Source organism: Bos javanicus, chromosome 3 (genome assembly GCF_032452875.1).
Source record: "Bos javanicus breed banteng chromosome 3, ARS-OSU_banteng_1.0, whole genome shotgun sequence".
NCBI classification, from domain to species: Eukaryota; Metazoa; Chordata; class Mammalia; order Artiodactyla; family Bovidae; genus Bos; species Bos javanicus.
Genome location: NC_083870.1, coordinates 60,625,732 through 60,647,460, shown reverse-complemented (window position 1 = coordinate 60,647,460; position 21,729 = coordinate 60,625,732).

Genomic DNA, 21,729 nt, shown 5'->3' with positions numbered 1-21,729 from the left:
TTAAGCAATAAGCTACAAATACTGTACCACCTAATAGCTGAGTGAATGGAAACTCTGTTGCTTATTAGAATAAAGTATCTTTCTTCTGAGCTTCATAGTTTCCATCATTTCAATATTACTTTGAAATGCTTTTAAACAGAAGCATAGAGAAAAGGTCAGTGTGTATACCAATAATTCTGATAAAGAGAGAAGTGGGTGGGATGTGGATTGGTAATAGGACTAATAACTAGTGAAAATACTAATTTTCTATATATATTTAGAATACTATAGACACCGTACTAATAAATGCTATAATAATATTGTCTTATAGAAATACTATAAATACTGTACTACTATAGAACATTAATTCATAGTGGATTTTTCCCCAAGTAGATTCACAGATGTATCACAGTTCAGTTCAGTTCAGTCGCTCAGTCATGTCCGACTCTTTGCGACCCCATGAATTGCAGCACACCAGGCCTCCTTGTCCATCACCAACCCCCGGAGTTCACTCAAACTCATGTCCATCGATGGTGATGCCATCCAGCCATCTCATCCTCTGTCGTCCCCTTCTCCTCTTGCCCCCAGTCCCTCCCAGCATCAGAGTCTTTTCCAATGAGTCAACTCTTTGCATGAGGTGGCCAAAGTATTGGACTTTCAGCTTTAGTATCAGTCCTTCCAAAGAACACCCAGGACTGATCTCCTTTAGAATGGACTGGTTGGATCTCCTTGCAGTCCAAGGGACTCTCAAGAGTCTTCTCCAACACCACAGTTCAAAAGCATCAATTCTTCAGCGCTCAGCTTTCTTCACAGTCCAACTCTCACATCCATACATGACCACTGGAAAAACCATAGCCTTGACTAGACAGACCTTTGTTGGCAAAGTAATGTCTCTGCTTTTTAATATGCTATCTAGGCTGGTCATGACTTTCCTTCCAAGGAGTAAGCATCTTTTAATTTCATGGCTGCAGTCACCATCTACAGTGATTTTGGAGCCCCCCAAAAATGAAGTCTGCCACTATTTCCATTGTTTCCCCATCTATTTCCCATGAAGTGATGGGACCAGATGCCATGATCTTCGTTTTCTGAATGTTGAGCTTTAAGCCAACTTTTTCACTCTCCTCTTCCACTTTCATCAAGAGGCTTTTTAGTTCCTCTTCACTGTCTGCCATAAGGGTGGTGTCATCTGCCTATCTGAGGTTATTGATATTTCTCCTGGCAATCTACAAATGATTTTCTTTTTCCCCTCCAAAGATTTTAATGTCTACAAAATGCAGGACAAAAGAAAAGTCCTCTGAAAGTTAAAATAGCATCTATAATGGTATAGCAATTAGTTCAGAGTTCAATGCATCAAAATCATCTATCTGTGATTTCCTATATCGTTCATTTACTTTCTCTGCTAAAAAGTGGGTACCTGACTCTCCAGACATAGTGTGAAGACTGCCAAGCAGTCATCTAAACTGCTTTTTGGCACAGAGGTGGACTGCATTTTCACTCTTCCCTGAAGTTAAATGGGGCATGTAACTGAATTCCAGCCAAAGGGATATGAGCAACAGAGGTGCGCTCCATTCCAAGGCCAAGACTGTAAAGCCTACTGAAGATCATGCTTCATTCTCTTTCCCTGTCTTCTGCCTTGAAGGAAAGTGGAGACCTCTGAGGAGAGTGAAGGCTCAATATGGAAGGAACCTGGGTCAAGTCGCTGCTGAGAGGAGAACAGTTAAGGACGGCACAACACCAGGAACCCCTATTTCATTTAGTTTTAATTGATGCATAAACAGGAAATCAGCTTCTACACTGACACGTTTCAGCTTGTTTGCTCTGTCTTTTGGCCTACCTTGGGGTTTCCCAGGTGGCGCTAGTGGTAAGAACGTGCCTGCCAATTCAGGAGACGTAAGAGATGTGGGTCCAGTCCCTGGGTCTGGAAGATCCCTTGGAGAAGAAAAGGGCAACCCACTCCAGTATTCTTGCCTGGAGAATCCCCATGGACAGAGAAGCCTGGTGGGCTACAGTCCATAGCCTTGCAAAGAGTTGCTTCATGCATACTGAAGCAACTTAGCATGTACTGACTCAATGGACGTGAGTTTGAGTGAACTCTGGAGTTGGTGATGGACAGGGAGGCCTGGCATGCTGCGATTCATGGGGTCGCAAAGAGTCAGACACGACTGAGCAACTGAACTGACTGACTGACTGAAGGCACATGAGTTCTTCTTTTAGATGACTAAAATAAGCCAAATTTGAAGGAGGGTGGTATCTGACATGCAGAAGGAGGTGTTGAGGGGGCATTAATCTCCAATATCATGTGAGGTGGGGCAGGTGGCATTGACCACCACTCTCCTGTGGGCTGTGAGGGGGCACTGAACACTACCATCACGTTGGGCAACCTGAAATTTCTCAATTTGTCATTGTCTCTTGCAAGCCCTCCCTAATCCCACTGTTCAAATTGGATCTAGTGTTACACGCTGCCTTAGAATGCTGTCTGTTTCCTGTGTGGTACTTTACACATATAACCAAAAAACTGATTTTGTTATTGAACGACCACCTCCTTCCCTGTACTAGAAACCTTCCAGAGGACCAAGACTCCTTCACTCATCACTGTCTCCCCTGGTCAAGAACTGTGCCCAGTGTTCAGTGGGTGCTTATCGAATATCCATTCACTGGCCAGGCCTCACCTTGGAAATATTTATTCCACTTTAGTCTCTCTCTTTCCCAACAGACAAGACATTTCTATTTTGGAAGTGCTAGTCAATGACCTGCAAAGCTGTCTCTAATTATAATAGGTTATGGTTTTATGTTTTCATTTCTTATAAACATCCACTCACGCTCTCACGGAAAATGAAGGCACATACATAAACTACCACCACCAGAGATGGACAGAAAATCCTAGCAAAAAAGTCTCCCAAACACCTGCCAAGAGCTATCCCCCCACCACCTGGACACCACAGAGTTGCCTGCAAAGACACGCTGAAGACAGCCACAGATACCCAAGACACGAACACACCTCCAAAGACACCTCTCCACTGCTGACAAGTGCTCAAACACACTCGGCAAAAACATTTAACACCTGTCATTTGGGTGACATTTATTCTATGCTTTCCTACCTCATCCAATAAAAGAGAAATGCACCAACCTGAAATTAAAATAACATTCTCACCTCGATTATCTATTCTGTTTGGGGAGCTGCTTTCCTTAAATCCATGTCCTCTGTAGGAAGAGGTACACGGGGCACAGAGGGGAATGAATGTCTGTCCCAAAACCTTCCATTATTCTATCATTTACATTGCAAATGTCATCAAAAATGCAAATATATGTCACATCTCTAATTGTTTCCAGATCTTATGCTGCGATAAACATTAGCTTGGTTAAATCCTATTTCCAAGAATAAAAGAGATGGTTTTGTTGTGGTGGTTCTCTATATTTAGAAGGGCTTAAAGAACACCACAATAATACCGTTTTTCAGTTACCTCTCCAGACTAATATATTTAGCACCTCAAGTGAGACAATATTTTGGATTCAAGAATATGATTGACAAAGTCATAAGTCAGATGGGGATGTATGAGAATTATCCACAGACATTTAGCCCTGTGCTGAGAAGGAAGGAACAAGATATAAAGAAGAAGAAGAATAGAGTCACTACAGGGTATCATCCAAGAGACCTCAGGATATGTAATCAGTTCTGTTTTTCTCTTTCCATCTGTAAGTTTCCAGACATGGCCTCCCCACCTCAAAATAGAAATTATTGCTCCGCTACTTCCCTGATTAGCCCCTGAGGCCCAGTACAGACAGAATAATATTTAGGAGAGTGTGGTCAATCTCTTTCAGATGCTGAGTAGGCAGCTCTTGGCAACAGGAGGAACCAGTAGCCAATTGTGCCTGGTCTTTTGCCCCAGACATAGTGTCTTTCTTTTTTCCAGTGGGTCTCATCCATGCACATCATGTAGTTGCTAGGATGGAGGCCAGAGTCAGCTTGAATAAGACGAGAAATGAATCACACTGTTGTTCTTTTCACCATTCACTGTTGCTGCAGATCAACTTTCTTATGCAAGGAGATCAAGCTATACTGAGCACTGAAGCAGGTGGCGTCTGGAAGGCAGGTGGCGTCTGGAAGGCAGGTGGCATCTGGAAGACGGGTGGCAGTCCCACCCTTCTGGTGGTTAGAGTTTGACTATATAAAAGGCTCAGTACTTTATGTGAGCATTAATTTCTAAAGCCACTTTCTCTCCACCTTCTGCGTATTTTCATGACCACCTAGCATTCTCCCCTGCTTAGAACTGTGCCCTCTGGTGGACCTGAGAAAATACAGTTTAGAGCAATGCTGTGCTGTGCTGTGCTTAGTCACTCAATTGTGTCCAACTCTTTGCAACCCCATGGACTGTAGCCTGCCAGGCTCCTTCATCCATGGGGATTCTCCAGGCAAGGATACTAGAGTGAGTTGCCATGATCTCCTCCAGGGGATTTTGCCAACACAGGGATCAAAACCAGGCCTCTGGCATTGCAAGTGGATTATTTACCATCCGAGTCTCACATGCTAGTAAAGTAACGCTCAAAATACTTCAAGTCAGGCTTCAACAAGCCAGGCGTGAACCGTGACCTTCCAGATGTTCAAGCTGGTTTTAGAAAAGCAGAGGAACCAGAGATCAAATTGTCAACATCCACTGGATCATCAACAAAGCAAGAGTTCCAGAAAAATATCTATTTCTGCTTTATTGACTATGCCAAAGCCTTTGACTGTATGGATCACCACTAACTGTGGAAAATTCTGAAAGAGATGGGAATACCAGACCACCTGACCTGCCTCTTGAGAAACCTGTATGCAGGTCAGGAAAAAACAGTTAGAACTGGACATGGAACAACAGACTGGTTCTAAATATGAAAAGGAGTATGTTAAGGCTGTATATTGTCACCCTGCTTATTTAACTTATATGCAGAGTACATCATAAGAAACGCTGGGCTGGATGAAGCACAAGCTGGAATCAAGATCGCTGGGATAAATATCAATAACCTCAGATATGCACATAACACCACCCTTATGGCAGAAAGCAAAGAAGAACTTAAGAGCCTCTTGATGAAAGTGAAAGAGGAGAGTGAAAAAGTTGGCTTAAAGCTCAACATTCAGAAAACTAAGATCACAGCATCTGGTCCCATCACTCCATGGCAAATAAATGGGAAAACAGTGGAAACAGTGTCAGACTTTATTTTTTTGGACTCCAAAATCACTGCAGATGGTGACTGTAGCCATGAAATTAAAAGACGCTTGCTCCTTGGAAGAAAAGTTATGACCAACCTATTAAAAAGCAGAGACTTTACTTTGCCAACAAAGGTCCGTCTAGTCAAGGCTATGGTTTCTCCAATAGTCAGGAATGGATGTGAGAGTTGGACTACAAAGAAAGTTGAGCACCAAAGAATTGATGCTTTTGAACTGTGGTGTTGGAGAAGACTCTTGAGAGTCCCTTGGACTGGAAGGAGATCCAACCAGTGCATCCTAAAGGATATCAGTCCTGAATATTCACTGGACAGACTGATGTTGAAGCTGAAACTCCAGTACTTTGGCCACCTGATGCGAAGAGCTGACTCATTTGAAAAGACACTGATGCTGGGAAAGATTGAAGGCAGGAGAAGAAGGGGATGACAGAGAATGAGATAGTTGGATGGTATCACCGACTCAATGGACATGAGTTTGGGTAAACTCCGGGAGCTGGTGATGGACAGGGTGGCCTGGCATCAGGCTGCAGTCCATGGGGTTGCAAAGAGTCGGACATGACTGAGCAACTGAAGTGAACTGAAATGATCCACCATTAATGCCAAATGAAAATACCTGTAAACACTCAGGGCTTCCCAGGTGGAGCTAGTGCTAAAGAACCCAGATGCCAATGCAAGAGATGTAAGAGATGCGGGTTCGATCCCTGGGTCAGGAAGATCCCCTCGAGGAGGAAAATGCCAACCCACTCTAGTATTCTTGCCTGGAGAATCCCATGGACAGAGGATCATGGTGGGCTACAGTCTATAGGGTAGCAAAGAGTCTGACATGACTGAAGTGACTTAGCATACACTCATACAAACTCTCAAGGGAAATCATCTCTGCAACTGGCAGGGTTTCCTGAGAATCTGATGGAAGTTATAGATTCTCTCTCCTGAGAAAAAGGAAAATACACATATCAACACAAGCATAATATTGCATTAAACCTCAGAGTGTCAGTCCTTACATTCCAGAACACAAATTTCTGGAGTCTTTGTCAACCTGCTGCAAACATTAAGGTCACTGCTATACCTCCTGCAAAGAGCATGGGCTTCAGAGCTAGACCGATTCCCCTACATCAACTAAGTTACTTACCTTTCCTGACACTTTTATTCCTTCATTCTATATATAAAATAATCATAATCCCCCCACATAGAGCTATTGTTACTTCTATGAGAATATGTCTTTTTCACCACTGCATTTCTAGAAACTTATAGACCATGTTGGCCACACAGGAGGTTGAATGAATCATTCTGACTGTATATATGTAATCCCCAAGTATAGTGCCTGACACTAAATTGGTGCTCAATATTATTTTCCACTTCTCTTTCAATACAATTCTATATATACATATATATAATTTATTTTTGGTTGTGCTGGGTCTTCACCTCTGTATGGGCTTTTCTCTGGTTGTGGTGAGCGAGGGCTACTCTTCATTGCAGTACACAGGCTTCTCGTTGCAGTGGCTTCTCTTGTTGCAGAGCACTGGCTCTAGGGCACACAGACTTCAGTAGCTGTGGTATGTGGGCTCAGCAGTTATGGGTCCTGGGCTCTAGAGCACAGGCTCAATAGCTGTGGTTTACACAGGTCTAGTTTCCCCACAGTATGTGAGGTCTTCCGAAACTAGGGTTCAAACCCATGTCTCCTGCACTGAGAGGCAGGCTCTTTATCACTGAGCCACCAGGGAAACCCCTATTTTCCATTCCTTTATTGCAGAAGCAGGAAATAAATCCTGAATCCCAGATGCTCTGTGATCGTAAAATGTATTCCTCTCCCTGGTCAGCTGCTCTAGGGCACATTTCCCAAGTGGTGACCTTGCAGCAGCCAGAAAGAAGGTGGCAAAGGGATCCTTAAATGACATCATTGTCTGTCTTATCGGGATATTTTAAAAAATATTTTCATATATATTTCTATCTCCATACACCCCCTTGTCTTGTGAATTCCACTCATTGAATTAGTGGTATTTATACCTTTGAGGATCATCATTTCAATGCTGATTTCTATTTGAGTCAACAGGCTGGAAATAGACTTGAGCATCACATTTCTATGGACAGAAAAAGGAATCCTAATTGTATGAAGCTTCCATTAACTAACAAACAGAATCAGACATGAGTGATTTGATAATAGAGTTTTACATAAGGAAGGTACCATCCAGAAAGAAAGTGAAGAGGTGCGCTTGTGCCTCTGGTTGGCATAGAAGGGAAACAGGAGGCAGAGAGAGGAAGCTAGCCATGGAAAGGTGTGCCCACAGGTAAAGTGTGGGAGGAGAGCAACATGACAGCAGGTTGAAGGGAAAGCTGAATTCTGTCAGATAAGGGGCTTTTATCCCATTCTTAAGGGATATCCCAACCAGCCACCTGGACAGCTGCAGCCTTGGCAGAGAGGGAATCTGATTTGGCACTCCTGGCTTTCCAGGGCTGACCTGGGAACAGCAATGCAATAACAATAATGATAAGGCCTTATTTTGTACCAAACTATGTTCTAATTCCTTTACATATTCAGTCATTTAATTTTCAGAAGAAATCTGTGAAGGGGTTATCATGTTCTTTACTTTACATGTGGGACTACTTAGGCATAGAGAGGTTAAATAACTTGCCACATGTGATTTTCTAGTTTTCTACTAGCTAACACTAACCAAGCATGTTCTCTGTGCTTGTGAAAGTGAAAGTGAAGTTGTTCAGTCATGTCTGATTCCTTGCAACCTCATGGACTGTAGCTCACCAGACTCTTCTGTCCATGGAATTCTCCAGGAAAGAATACTGGAGTGGGTAGCTATGACCTTCTCCAGGGGGTCTTTCCGACCCAGGGATTGAACCAGGGTCTCTCACATTACGGGTAGATGCCATTTGAGTCATGTCCTTGCTTACCAAGCACAACTCCAAGTGATTTACATGTTTTAACTCATGTAACCCTCACAAGGACCCTACCTAGAAGGTAAGCATTATCCCTAATTGCATTTTAAATGAGCCCAATTGGGTACCCATTATGCTAAGCAACTTTCTGAACTTACTCAGCTGATAAGTGGCAGAGTTGGAAATCAAACCTGGGCAGTTTGGCTCAAGTCCATGCATCTAAGCAGAAGTTCCTTCAATTCCCCTTAGAGAAAATCTAGAACTTGGCTGAATATCTGGCTGGGGATTGAACAACAGGTACCTAGTGAACCTAGGGCCCTAAAAGTCAGGGAGGGTCCCCAAAGTCAGGGAGGAAGAGTAAGACTTTAGTAGATCCACAGAGCCAGGGTGAAGTGAGGTGGGTCCATGCTGGGGTCTTAACTGTGCAGAAGAAGAAGAACCAACGTTGAGCTCCATCATCCATAAACTTCAGTGTGGACAAAACAGAGGGTAGATCAGAACTACTACACCTCCACAGACTACCCCCGGGCATACTTACTGAACGGGGCACCTCCAACCACCACCACAATGGAGACCAGTCCAAGGACCAGCATGAGGTCAGCAGGATCGGGGCCCTTCAACACCAAACCCACCAGGTCACAGAACCTACCCAGGTGCCATCTTGAAGAAGAGTTGGGGAGGAAAGGAAATCTGAAAGGCTAAACACTCACCCCCTCTAGTCTGAGCTCAAAACAAAACCACTGAAACTCACACACAAAAAAGAGATATTTTGCACTGGAAAGTTTGAAATAAAGCTATTTTTACCTGCAACACACTGAGGTGGGAGGCTCACGAGGAAGATTAGATCAGTTATTGGAAATAAAGAACTTACATTCTCTTTAAACATCTGAGTGTCATGTGAATACATGTGAGCTTCCAACTCTGAAGGACTCCAAGAGCCTGGCTAATGAAACACCTGCAGTATATTTATTAACAATTAGGATGAGGAAATGGGCAGCATACTGATCAAATCTGTGGTTGAAACAAAGCTGAGAGGCATAGTGAATACATCAGGTGACAGAATTAGGATCTGAGAATCTAGCCGTTGCTAGATTTTCTAGCCACTGGGCCAGTAAGCCACATCCAGCCAGAACAGATTTGATCAGGATGAAATTAACTAAACTAAGGCTCAAAGGACCAACTGTACAAGAAAAGCGGCTGAAAAATGTGTCCAAATATTTGAAAGTTCACTCTAGGGAAGATGGATTAGACTATGTGGTTTGAGGAAAGAAGAATAATAACCATTTAAGGAGCCCTTACTATGTGCCAGGCATACATACCACCTCATTTAATCCTATGAAGAGTGTGTAGTAGTATTCCTATCCAATTATGTAAGGAAATTGGGGTTCAAAGCCCAAGGCCACACAGCTAGTAACTGGCAGAATCACTATTCAAACTGACATCTGATTTAAAGCCCAAATTCTTCACACAATGCTAAATTGCCTCCCCAACATACAGCATTTGCCTTAAGGAAAAGAATTCTTATAGTTAGAACCTTTTTCAAAATTTAGCTCATCTCCCAATCCTAGAGACAGAGTGTGACCATCTCCAGGTGGGATGGTGGAGATACAAGAAATCTAAGCCATCAATCAGCAAGACCATTCCAGTTCCAAGATTTTATGATTCTATCTCTGAAAATTTGCAGAAGCTGTGGGCCCTGTGGTAGGTGGCTGTTGCCACAGGAGAATTCAACCCCAAATCTCAGTGTCTTACAACAACAGACATTTATTTCTCACTTGCAGGTCTCAGGGACAGCTGTGGCCAGGTCAGGGTCCAGCTTGCCTCATTTTGCTTCTCATGCTGGGATGTGAATTCATGGAGCAGCTGCTAGCTGGGTGTGTTGTTCACACACAAGGGCAGAAGCTCAAAAGCACAGGTAAAGCCTCTGTTCCAATGTGACAACTGTCATATTTACTCTCACTCTGCTCTTGGCCAGGACAGGCTCTGTACCCATTCAATAGCCTGCATTTGAACCATAGCAGATGCCAACCGTTCGCTTGTTAGAGAAGAAAGTCAGTTCTTAAGAATTCTCCATTGCCCTGTGGGTGGTACTGCTCCACTGAGATTTGATTTCCTTCTACGTTTTGCTTGTTTATTTTATTTTGCTTCTGTTTCACCTTCTAAAGAAACTGACAGAAGCAATGGCAACCCCAAATCAATCTGAAATGAAGGGATGAGTGTAATGAGGTGAATAACAATTTTCCAAATCTTCCCATAGCGTCTATGCTACAATGAAAGGTGAAGACAGTTATGTGATTGCATCTTTAGCTCATGATCATGCTCAGTCACTCAGTCATGTCCAACCCCATGGACTGTAGCCTGCCAGGGAAGCTTATTATTTATTTATTTAAACTTCAGATACATCCCTCACACATAAGCTTCAGGGCACATTTACAAGCATTGTTGGAAAAAGAAGGTTGAGAAAGCTGTGTTATCTATTTATTTCAGGGGTGATTTACTTCATTTATTTATTTGTTTATTTATTTATTGATTTGATTTATACAGCTGGGTCCAGCAGAAGCCCTGGGACACCCTCATATCATTAAAACCACAGATAGCAGCACAATGCTGAATGTAAACAAAATCAACAATTAATGGACTATCCCCAACTGTAAAGCACTTAAGCAAAGCCTTCAAATCATTTCTTCCCACTAATCCCCTTGGGCAGAACCCTGGGTTAACAGATAGTTAAACAATGTTAAAAGAAGAGAATACAACATAATTACCATAGATGGAGGCTAGAAGAAAGACTGTGCAAAAGCTACCAAATAATTCATCGGTAGAGCTATAGATTGAATTCATGGACATGGGGTTGGAGTTAGATGTAGCAGCAATCTGGTGGAGGTGAAGAGACCCCCAGTTCTAATGATGGAGTGAAAAGAGGCTGAGGATGGATGAGTAAGAGTCAGACACTGAGTAAAATTATGTTCACTGTAACACCCTACCCTCTGGATTTACTAGGAATCGGGACAACATGAATAATCTGGTTTGGACTATTATTTCACTCAGCTACAATCAGGTTTTTGACTAAGACCCACATTGGTTTTCCTTAATCGCATGTTACTGCCCCTGAGTATATAGCTGCTATATATGAGTGAGGTATCTTTAAATGGGAGTTAGGAGAAGGCAGGAAATTTTGTCTTTGATATTGCGTATGCGTGAAAATTTATAATATGAGATTAAGAAAAACTACAATTTTTGGTACTGTTGTTGAGGTAAATGTGTTTACAATAAAGACCAAAAATCTTAAATAATTGGTCAATCAATGTTTACTTATACATCATGTAATCACCACCAAGATGAGAATATAGAATATTTCCAGCATCACCAAAGCCTCCCTCATGCCCTTCCCTTTCCACCCCTAGAGATATATTATGATTCTAATTTGTCAACAGAAGCCAAGTTTGCCTGTTCTGAACTTCATATAAATGATACACAATATGCATTCTTTTGTATCTGGCTTCTTTCACTCAACATCTTATCCATGTTACTTATCCTTCTGTTGCAGGTACCAATAGAGCATAATTTTTTTATTATTTATTTTATGTAGTTTTCTCTTATATGAATATGATCCAATTTATTTATCCATTTAATTGTTGATAGACTTTGGGACTGTTTTCTGTTTTGATGATGATGATTTATAGAGCTGCAATGAAAAGGGTAGGATATTACTTAAAGAATATGTACTATATTATAGAGTAGTCTTTCAACATTTAACTAGGAATGGAATTGTTGAGTCATATACTTAGCCTCAATATAGATGGCCAAAAGTTTTCCTGAATGGTTGTACCAACTTACATCCCTGTTAAAAATATGAATGTCGCAGCTGCACCGTATCTTTGTCAACACTTGATATCACCAGTCTGTTTAGCTGTAACACGGGTAATAGGTAGTGGCACCTCATGCTTTTGGTTTGTATTTTCCAGGCGATATTGCCTGATTTTTTATAACCCTGTTCGATATTTTAATTTGTGATGTGCCTATCGTAGTCTTTTGCCCAGATCTTCACTGGGTTGTTTGTACCTTGATTTTAATTGAATATATAGGAATTTATATCATGAATATAAGTTCTAGTGGAGTACATGTATTGTTGATCTCTTCTCTGTGACTTGCATTTTCACTGTCAACAATGTTTTTGATTAAATGAAATTTTAAACTTTATTGAAGTCCAATTTATCCACCTTTCATTTTTATGGTTACTGCTTTTCATGTCCTGTTTAAGATATCACTGCCTATTCCAAGATTCTGAGACCTTCCTGTATTTTCTTCTAGGAACTTTACTGTCTTCCTTTCATATTTAAGTCTATCCATCTCAAAAATTATTATTTTTTCATATAGATATCTCACTGCGTCATTGAAAAGACGATCTTTCCACTTCCAAACTGCAGTAGTGCCCTTGTGGTGGACTAGGTGGCCCTATAAGTGTGGGTATACATGGAATTCCTTAGTCAGTTCCATTGGTCTATTTGTCTCTCCTTGCACAAACACCACAGCCAAGTCTTGATACTAATTTTAATAATTATATGTATGGAAAAGAAATGCAAAAAAAGCGAAATGGCTGTCTGGGGAGGCCTTACAAATAGCTGTGAAAAGAAGAGAAGCAAAAAGCAAAGGAGAAAAGGAAAGATATAAACATCTGAATGCAGAGTTCCAAAGAATAGCAAGAAGAGATAAGAAAGCCTTCTTCAGCAATCAATGCAAAGAAATAGAGGAAAACAACAGAATGGGAAAGACTAGAGATCTCTTCAAGAAAATCAGAGATACCAAAGGAACATTTCATGCAAAGATGGGCTCGATAAAGGACAGAAATGGTATGGACCTAACAGAAGCAGAAGATATTAAGAAGAGATGGCAAGAATACACAGAAGAACTGTACAAAAAGATCTTCACGACCCAGATAATCACAGTGGTGTGATCACTGACCTAGAGCCAGACATCCTGGAATGTGAAGTCAAGTGGGCCTTAGAAAGCATCACTATGGACAAAGCTAGTGGAGGTGACAGAATTCCAGTTGAGCTTTTTCAAATCCTGAAAGATGAAGCTCTGAAAGTGCTGCACTCAATATGCCAGCAAATTTGGAAAACCCAGCAGTGGCCACAGGACTGGAAAAGGTCAGTTTTCATTCCAATCCCAAAGAAAGGCAATGCCAAAGAATGCTCAAACTACCACACAATTGCACTCATCTCACACGCTAGTGAAGAAATGCTCAAAATTCTCCAAGCCAGGCTTCAGCAATATGTGAACCGTGAAATTCCTGATGTTCAAGCTGGTTTTAGAAAAGGCAGAGGAACGAGAGATCAATTTGCCAACATCCGCTGGATCATGGAAAAAGCAAGAGAGTTCCAGAAAAACATCTATTTCTGCTTTATTGACTATGCCAAAGCCTTTGACTGTGTGGATCACAATAAACTGTGGAAAATTCTGAAAGAGATGGGAATACCAGACCACCTGATCTGCCTCTTGAGAAATTTGTATGCAGGTCAGGAAGCAACAGTTAGAACTGGACATGGAACAACAGACTGGTTCCAAATAGGAATAGGAGTTTGTCAAGGCTGTATATTGTCACCCTTTTTATTTAACTTATATGCAGAGTACATCATGAGAAACGCTGGACTGGAAGAAACACAAGCTGGAATCAAGATTGCTGGGAGAAATATCAATCACCTCAGATATGCAGATGACACCACCCTTATGGCAGAAAGTGAAGAGGAACTAAAAAAACTCTTGATGAAAGTGAAAGTGGAGAGTGAAAAAGTTGGCTTAAAGCTCAACATTCAGAAAACGAAGATCATGGCATCCGGTCTCACCACTTCATGGGAAATAGATGGGGAAACAGTGGAAACAGTGGCTGACTTTATTTTTCTGGGCTCCAAAATCACTGCAGATGGTGATTGCAGCCATGAAATTAAAAGACGCTTACTCCTTGGAAGGAAAGTTATGACCAACCTAGATAGCATATTCAAAAGCAGAGACATTACTTTGTCAACAAAGGTTCATCTAGTCAAGGCTATGGTTTTTCCTGTGGTCATGTATGGATGTGAGAGTTGGACTGTGAAGAACGCTGAGTGCCAAAGAATTGATGCTTTTGAACTGTGGTGTTGGAGAAGACTCTTGAGAGTCCCTTGGACTGCAAGGAGATCCAACCAGTCCATTCTGACGGAGATCAGTCCTGGGATTTCTTTGGAAGGAATGATGCTAAAGCTGAAACTCCTGTACTTTGGCCACCTCATGCGAAGAGTTGACTCATTGGAAAAGACTCTGATGCTGGGAGGGATTGGGGGCAAGAGGAGAAGGGGACGACAGAGGATGAGATGGCTGGATGGCCTCACTGATTCTATGGACGTGAGTCTCAGTGAACTCCGGGAGTTGGTGATGGACAGGGAGGCCTGGCATGCTGGGATTCATGGGGTCGCAAAGAGTCGGACACGACTGAGCGACTGATCTGATCTGATGACTTTTGAGGAGCTAGAGAACACCTAGCTTCCCTAAGTGAGATCTCTAAGAAAGATAACTCCAGGCTCAGAAACACTGTGAAAGAGCACATGGACCAAAAGTCAAGGTCTCCATTCTGGGAGGTCCCTGGAAACAGCTCTGCCTTGCAGGACCACTGACATCAATCAAAGGACTTTTCTTTGAACAAGCTGAGCCAGCACTCTGCTAAGTTACCTAAAAGAGGAAGAAAATGTGCCTCCAGACCATCTAGATTTGTCTATCATCACTCCCCATTCCTGACACTCATTTTTTTAATTAAATGATGCTACCGTACCAACATTTCTTGAATGCCTACTGCACAGTTGATCCTCCATCAAACCTTCCAGATATAAAGTTACACTGTGTGGTTACTGCCATGAAAGAGTTCACATTCTTACCCACAAGCATAGGATAGAGAGATCTAAATGTGGTAATAAGCAAGTGCTACTGGGACTCTCCTATCTTCCAAATACAGCTCAAAACTCAACTCTAAGAGTTTAGATGTATTTCAGACTTTCACACCTGTAAAGAACAATAGGAGTGAGTCATGTTTTAATTGCTTGTAGCATTATATTAATGTCTGCTTTTTTCAAAGCTGTAGATGGTGACTGCAGCCATGAAATTAAGAGACTATTGCTCCTTGAAAGAAAAGCTATGACAAACCTAGACAGCAGATCAAAAAGCAGAGACATTACTTTACTGACAGAGACCCATATAGTCAAAGCTATGGTTTTTCCAGTAGTTATACATGGATGAGAGAGTTGGACCATAAAGAAAGCTTAGCGCTGAAGAACTTATGCTTTTGAATTGTGGTGTTGGAGAAGCCTCTTGAGAGTCCCTTGGACTGTAAGGAGATCTAACCCGTCCATCCTAAAGGAAATCAGTCCTGAATATTCATTGGAAGGACTGATGCTGAAGCGAAGCTCCAATACTTTGACCACCTGATATGAAAAACTGACTCCTAGGAAAAGACCCTGATGCTTGGAAAGATTGAAGGCAAGAGGAGAAGGGGACAAAAGAGGATGAGATGGTTGGATGGCATCACCAACTTGATGGACATGAGTTTGAGCAAGTTCTTGGAGTTAGTAATGGACAGGGAAGCCTGACATGCTGCAGTTCATGGGGTTGCAGAGTCGGACATGACTGAGTGAATGAACTGAACTGAACTGAATTTTCAAAGCAGGTGTATCTATCATTGCAAAATTTATAAACATTCTAAATATCCAGTAGGAAAAGGAATAGTTAAATAAATTATAGTAAATTAATGAGGTAGAATATTAATGTAGCATTAAAAGTAATCATTACAAAGACCAAGCAGCAAAACAGAAAATGATCCAAATTGAGTGCATGCAAAAATACTAATATTTATGGACAAAACAGAGTGAAAATGCTGTGATAAAATTTTGGTGAAACACAGTTGTTTTCTCTAAAAATGTCCTTTACTTTTATTGTTTTCATAATAAATCTATATCTACGAGAAAAAATTGAAGCAAATTTTTCTTCTTCTCCCCATATATATTTCCACTGTATATTGATATATATATATATATAATAAGCATTTATTGTGACTTTTGTGACTGTATGTGTGTCAGTTCTCCTCCAGTGAAAACAGTTCCTATCAAAATGAACACAGGAGCAGTTCTACTAAGAAGCAAAGGAATTCACCCTGGAGCTTTGGACTTAGGCACTGAAAATTCTCTTTGTTTCTGTGTTTTCCATTCCTAAGAGTACAGAAGGTAATTCCAGCATTTCTTTTGAATACATCTACAACAGAGGCAGGTGTCAAAAGGACATCAGCTACCCTGTAGTGAGGGCCTCCCAGGCAAGCCAGAACTCTGACCTCTCCTACTCCTGAAACCAGAAGTTGTGCTCTATGTTTGTGCAGTGGGAGAAGAGAAGTGGGGAACTTCTGCCTACTCCTGACATTCCCATCAGTGCAGAGAGCGCTCCTAGGGTAGCTGTTCAGACCTCTTTCTGCAGCCTGAGTCCTCTCAGTAAGGAGCCTTGCAAGGTCTCTTAAGGGGCAAGAGAAATGCAGAACCTGGGCATGTGTAGCCCTGCCCCACCCTCCTCCTCTCTTTGCCCACCCACCCCATATATTTATAAGCTTTGTCTCTGTGGGATCTGTTTTCTCCATCCTAGTGCTTTTAGGGAGGTAAATGGGTCTAAATCTATTATTCAGGATGAAGCAGCATAGTACACATTTATCTGCCACATTTTCCAATATCAGCTTTATCAGTGATAATGGATATTTTGGTTTCCAGTCTTATGGTTTTGTTCTCTTTTGGGGGTTTGCTCAGAATCATGCAGGGGAGAGAGATGCTTTTTATTGAGCCCCTCTGAATCCTGTTTCCAGTCAGTGTCTCTGACAAGTTGACTCTGATACAGAGCCCAGTGTACAAGAGGTTGATTGGGGAATGCTGTTTGAGTGTCATCTATGGTAGAAGAAATGGAAGCAGGGTTGGGCAAAGCAAGGGTCTAGGTAGCCAACCAATTGTGTTAAGCATGAAAGCCTCTGTCAACTGTGTGAGGAGCTAAGTTAGGGAAAGGAGTTGGTTTCTAAACTCTGGCTTCCCAAGGGGAGTAAGTTTGATCCAGACACATCTCTTCAGCCAAGGACACTTAACAGAGAGGGCTGATGCATAAGGGTCATCAGCAGATCTCCCAGAAACTGAGGGACAGTTCTTCAGTCATGAAATAAGGATCTGGGTTAAGCAGAGTGTCCTCTACAAACCCAAACATATTCCATGGGCTGTAGGTTCTTTCAACTAGCCTAGTTTTGGACAAACAGCTTTTTTGTTGGGGGAGGTTCAAAAATATTTTCAAGATCATGTAGCAGGTATATATGTGTGTTTATTAAGTTCTTTCTGAATATATAAGTATACACATAAACACATACACATTTTATTTCCGTATTATAAAAACTTCAAACTGTTAAAATGAGTTGGAAAGATTTTAAACTCTAATGAGGTCCTCAAATTGCCACTGTTAGTGTACAGTACATTTAGTCATTCATTTGTTCCACATGCTTTTGCCAAATGATGACTAGGTACTATTTATGGGGATAAACAGGGGCATACACAAGTCCTGCCTCCATCAAGGGTTTAGGCTCTCAGCTTAAATATTTGGCCTTAAAGGAGGCCTTCGTAAAGCTTCAAACTATATTACTCTTCTGATACACGTTCCTGTATGGAATGTATTGCTCCAGAAAAAAATCTTTTGTCCCTGTGATAATCATAGCTACTGAAGGCCATATCTGCTTTATTTACCACTCTGCACCAGGGCCTTAGTGTGACTGGCACATATTAGATGATTAATAAAACTTGTTGAAGCAATGAATGAACAAACAAGAAAATGTGTCCCACATTATAATAAATCAAAATGTGAATGATTTTACAGCAAAGGAAACCATGAACAAAATGAAAGACAATGTATGGACTGGAAAAATATATTTGCAAATGATGCAACTGACTCAGGCTTCATTTCCAAAATATACAAATAGCCCTTGCAACTCAACAACAACAACAACAAAAATCCAACTGGAAAATAGGCAGAAGAGCTAACAGACATTCCTCTAAAGAAAACATACAAATGGCCAACAGGCATATGAAAAGATACTCAACATCACTGATGATTAGAGAAATTCAAACCAAAACTACAGTGAGGTTTCACCTCACACTGGGCAGAATGGCCATCACTAAAAAAATCCACAAAAAACCAAGGCTGGGAAAGGTATGGAAAAAAGGGAACTCTCGTATACTGTTGGTGGAAATGTAAATTGGTGCAGCTGTTACGGAAGACAGTACAGAAGATCCATATAAAGTGTAGAATAGTTGCCATATGATCCAGCAATCCCACTCCTGGGCATATATCAAGACAAAACTATAGTTCAAAAAGATATACGCCCCCCTACGTGCATAGCAGCACTATTCACAATAGCCAAGATATGGAAATAGCCTCAAAATGATACATATATACAGTAAAATAATACTTAGCCATTAAAAAGTTAAATAATGTCACTTGCAGCAATATGGATAGAAATAGAAATTATCATACTAAAGTCAGAAAGAGAAAGACAAGTATCATATGATATTGTTTATATATAGAATCTACAATATGATACAAATGAACTTACCTATGCAACAGAAACAAACTCATAGACATAGAGAACAGATTTGTGGTTGCCAAGGGGAGGGGACGATGGGGGAACAATGGGTTGGGCGTTTAGGATTAGCAGATGCAAATTACTATACAGAATGAACAAACAGTAATGTCCTACTGTATAGCAGAGAGAAATATATTCAATATCCTGTGATAAACCATAATGGAAAAGAACATGAAAAAGAATATATACGTAAAACTGAATCAATTTGATATATAGCAAAAAGTAACACAATATTGTAAATCAATTATACTTCAATAAAATAATTTTTTGAAAGGTAAATGGGTACTGCCCAAGGGATTCAGCAAAGCTTCCCAAAGGGAGAAACATTTGAACAGGCTCTTGGCAGTCATGTAGGAGTCTGTCTAGTGGGGCCGGGTGCAGGGTATTTGAGGAAGGGAGTGAGTACTCGAGGCTGCACAATTATGTCAAGACCTAGTAGGCTTAGAGATCAGCTTTTAATTCAGTGTGGCCAGTGCATTGGGTGATGAGGCTGCAGATGTAGGTTAGGGTCATGAGCTGCATGAATTAAACATTTCAGGGGAAACAACTGGGAGTTAAATGAATAAGATCACAGGCAGAGTCAGAGCCAGGGTAGTGAAATACACAAAAGTTGGAAGAGCACAGCGTTCATCACTGATGCTGAAGCCCTCATTTCATGCAAGGAAAACCTTGGAATACGTTAGGCACCAGTTCAGAACAAAGGGCAGAATGACAATCTCAGAAAGAACAAAATAGAATGGCTTGGCTCTGATGCCCAGCAGCACCCACATACATTTCCTTGCCAAGGCAGGAATCCAACCATCATCTCCATGAAGATTCCTCTTGCATATACCACAAAATTTTTTTGTTTGAACCGAAATTATTTTCTAAATAAACAAGGCCAAGAGATACTGAGCAAGAAGTTTGGAGGCAGCCAGGTAGCACAAAAACTTGACATGATCCAACCTCTGCACAAGCAGATTCAGCAGAAAGCAAGAATCTGGCAGGTCACAGAATGCTCTGGGAGAGTTCTCTGCATCAGGAACCAAAGAAAAATCAAACAGGCCACAGCTCACCAGAAACAAGGGGCAGCAGCTCCATATCTGAGGGGCCATCTTTAAATCTTAGCCACGCATACAAGGAAAAGGACTGGGGAAAGCAGCGGAAAGCAAAGGAGAGAACTTGGAGCACCTAAGGGAATGGGCCAAAGCTCTTAATGTTCTCACCATGGATATTGACAGGTAAATCTTATTTCTCAAAAGTATTTGGCTGAATGACTTTCAGATTATGATTGGTTAAGTTTAGGATAAATGCTGGTTAAATATTTAAAAAATTTTTTAATGTAACACTGTAATTAGATACGTGTATATATGGTAGTGATCCAGAGAGAATTAGCTCCAGTTATTACAACTGAGTCAAAATAAAACAACATTTAGCAAAGCTGTAGTCCTTGGTCATCAACCTCCAAATATAATTTTTAAAAAGACATTTTTCACTGCCATTTTCAGAAACCTCAATCAATGTCCAGCTCTAGACTTCTAGGATTTCTTGTAGATCTGGATTCCCTCTTTCCTCTTACCTTATATATCCTAGCTTTTTTTTTTTTTTTAGAATAATACTTGTATTTAAGTTTTTAATATGTTTTTATTTGAGCCTCCATCTGAATCATTTTGTTTACTCACACACTATATGATTTAATATTCTTATTTTTGGAATTACAACCAATGAAATTGCATGGGGAAAATGCTAGTTTTGGAACACCTTAGCAGAACTCCCTTTAAAGATTAAATCATACATTGTCACCGTATTTACAGAACAAAAAACAGAGTAAGTTTCTTGGTTGAAAGTGAGACCCAGGGTGAAGAGAAGTGTGGGGCATACCAGGAGCCATGTTTACTCAGGGTCCTCTCTCACTCCAAAAATGCTTTTGTATCCCTTGGAATCTTCAGATCATTGTCCCAACACCACTGATGTAACAGAGAGGCCTGAACTGAGAATTAGAAAAATCTGGTTGCACCCCTGATTGTATCACTAAGAAACAGAACTTAATCAGAGTTTTAGCACCTCTGAGCCTCAGTCTTCCCCCTGTGAAATAACCAAAGTAGCAATTTAGACATCTCAGTCTAACAAAACAAATCTTAGTATCCTGAAAACCAAAGTTCATTTATTAGGATAAATTATGCACTTTTTATTAAAAACATACATGAAAATATGCACTTGTTAGAAATTCTCTGTTCTCATATTTATCCTTAGTTTTATTAATAAAGTCTCCCCCTTTTTATTGCACTTTAAGATTATTTGAAACTGGATAGTTACAATTCACAATTTCCAAAGTATGGGAATAACCTAAGAGTCTATCTGATGAACTGGTAAAGAAAATGTGAGATGAATAGATGATAGATAGGTAGGTAGATAAATAAAAAGTGAAAGTGATAGTCACTCAGTCATGTCAAATCTTTGCAACCCCATGGATTGTAGCCTACAAGCCTCCTCTGTCCATGGAATTCTCCAGGCAAAAATGTTGGAGTGGATAGCCATTCATTTCAAAAGGGGCCTTCCTGACTCAGGGATTGAACCCAAGTTTCCCATATTGCAGGCAGATTCTTTACCATCTGAGCCACCAGGGAAGTCCATATATAGAATATTATTCAGCCAAAGCCAAGAAGGAAATCCTGTTCATCTACAACAACATGGATGACCCTGGAGGGCATTATGCTAAGTGAAATAAGCTAGATTGCTTATTGTTGTTTAGAGAAAGACACTGGGGCTTCTCTGGTAGCTCAGCTGGTAAAGAATACACCTGCAATGGAGGAAACCCTGTTTCAATTCCTGGGTTAGGAAGATTTTCTAGAGGAGGGCATGGCAACCCACTCGAGTATTCTATCCTGGAGAGTCCCCAGGGGCAGAGGGGACTGGTGGGCTACAGTCCATTGGGTTGCAGAGTTGGACACAAATGAGGGACTCAGCATAGCACAGTACAGAGAAAAACATTAGAGCAATTAAAGAGCCTC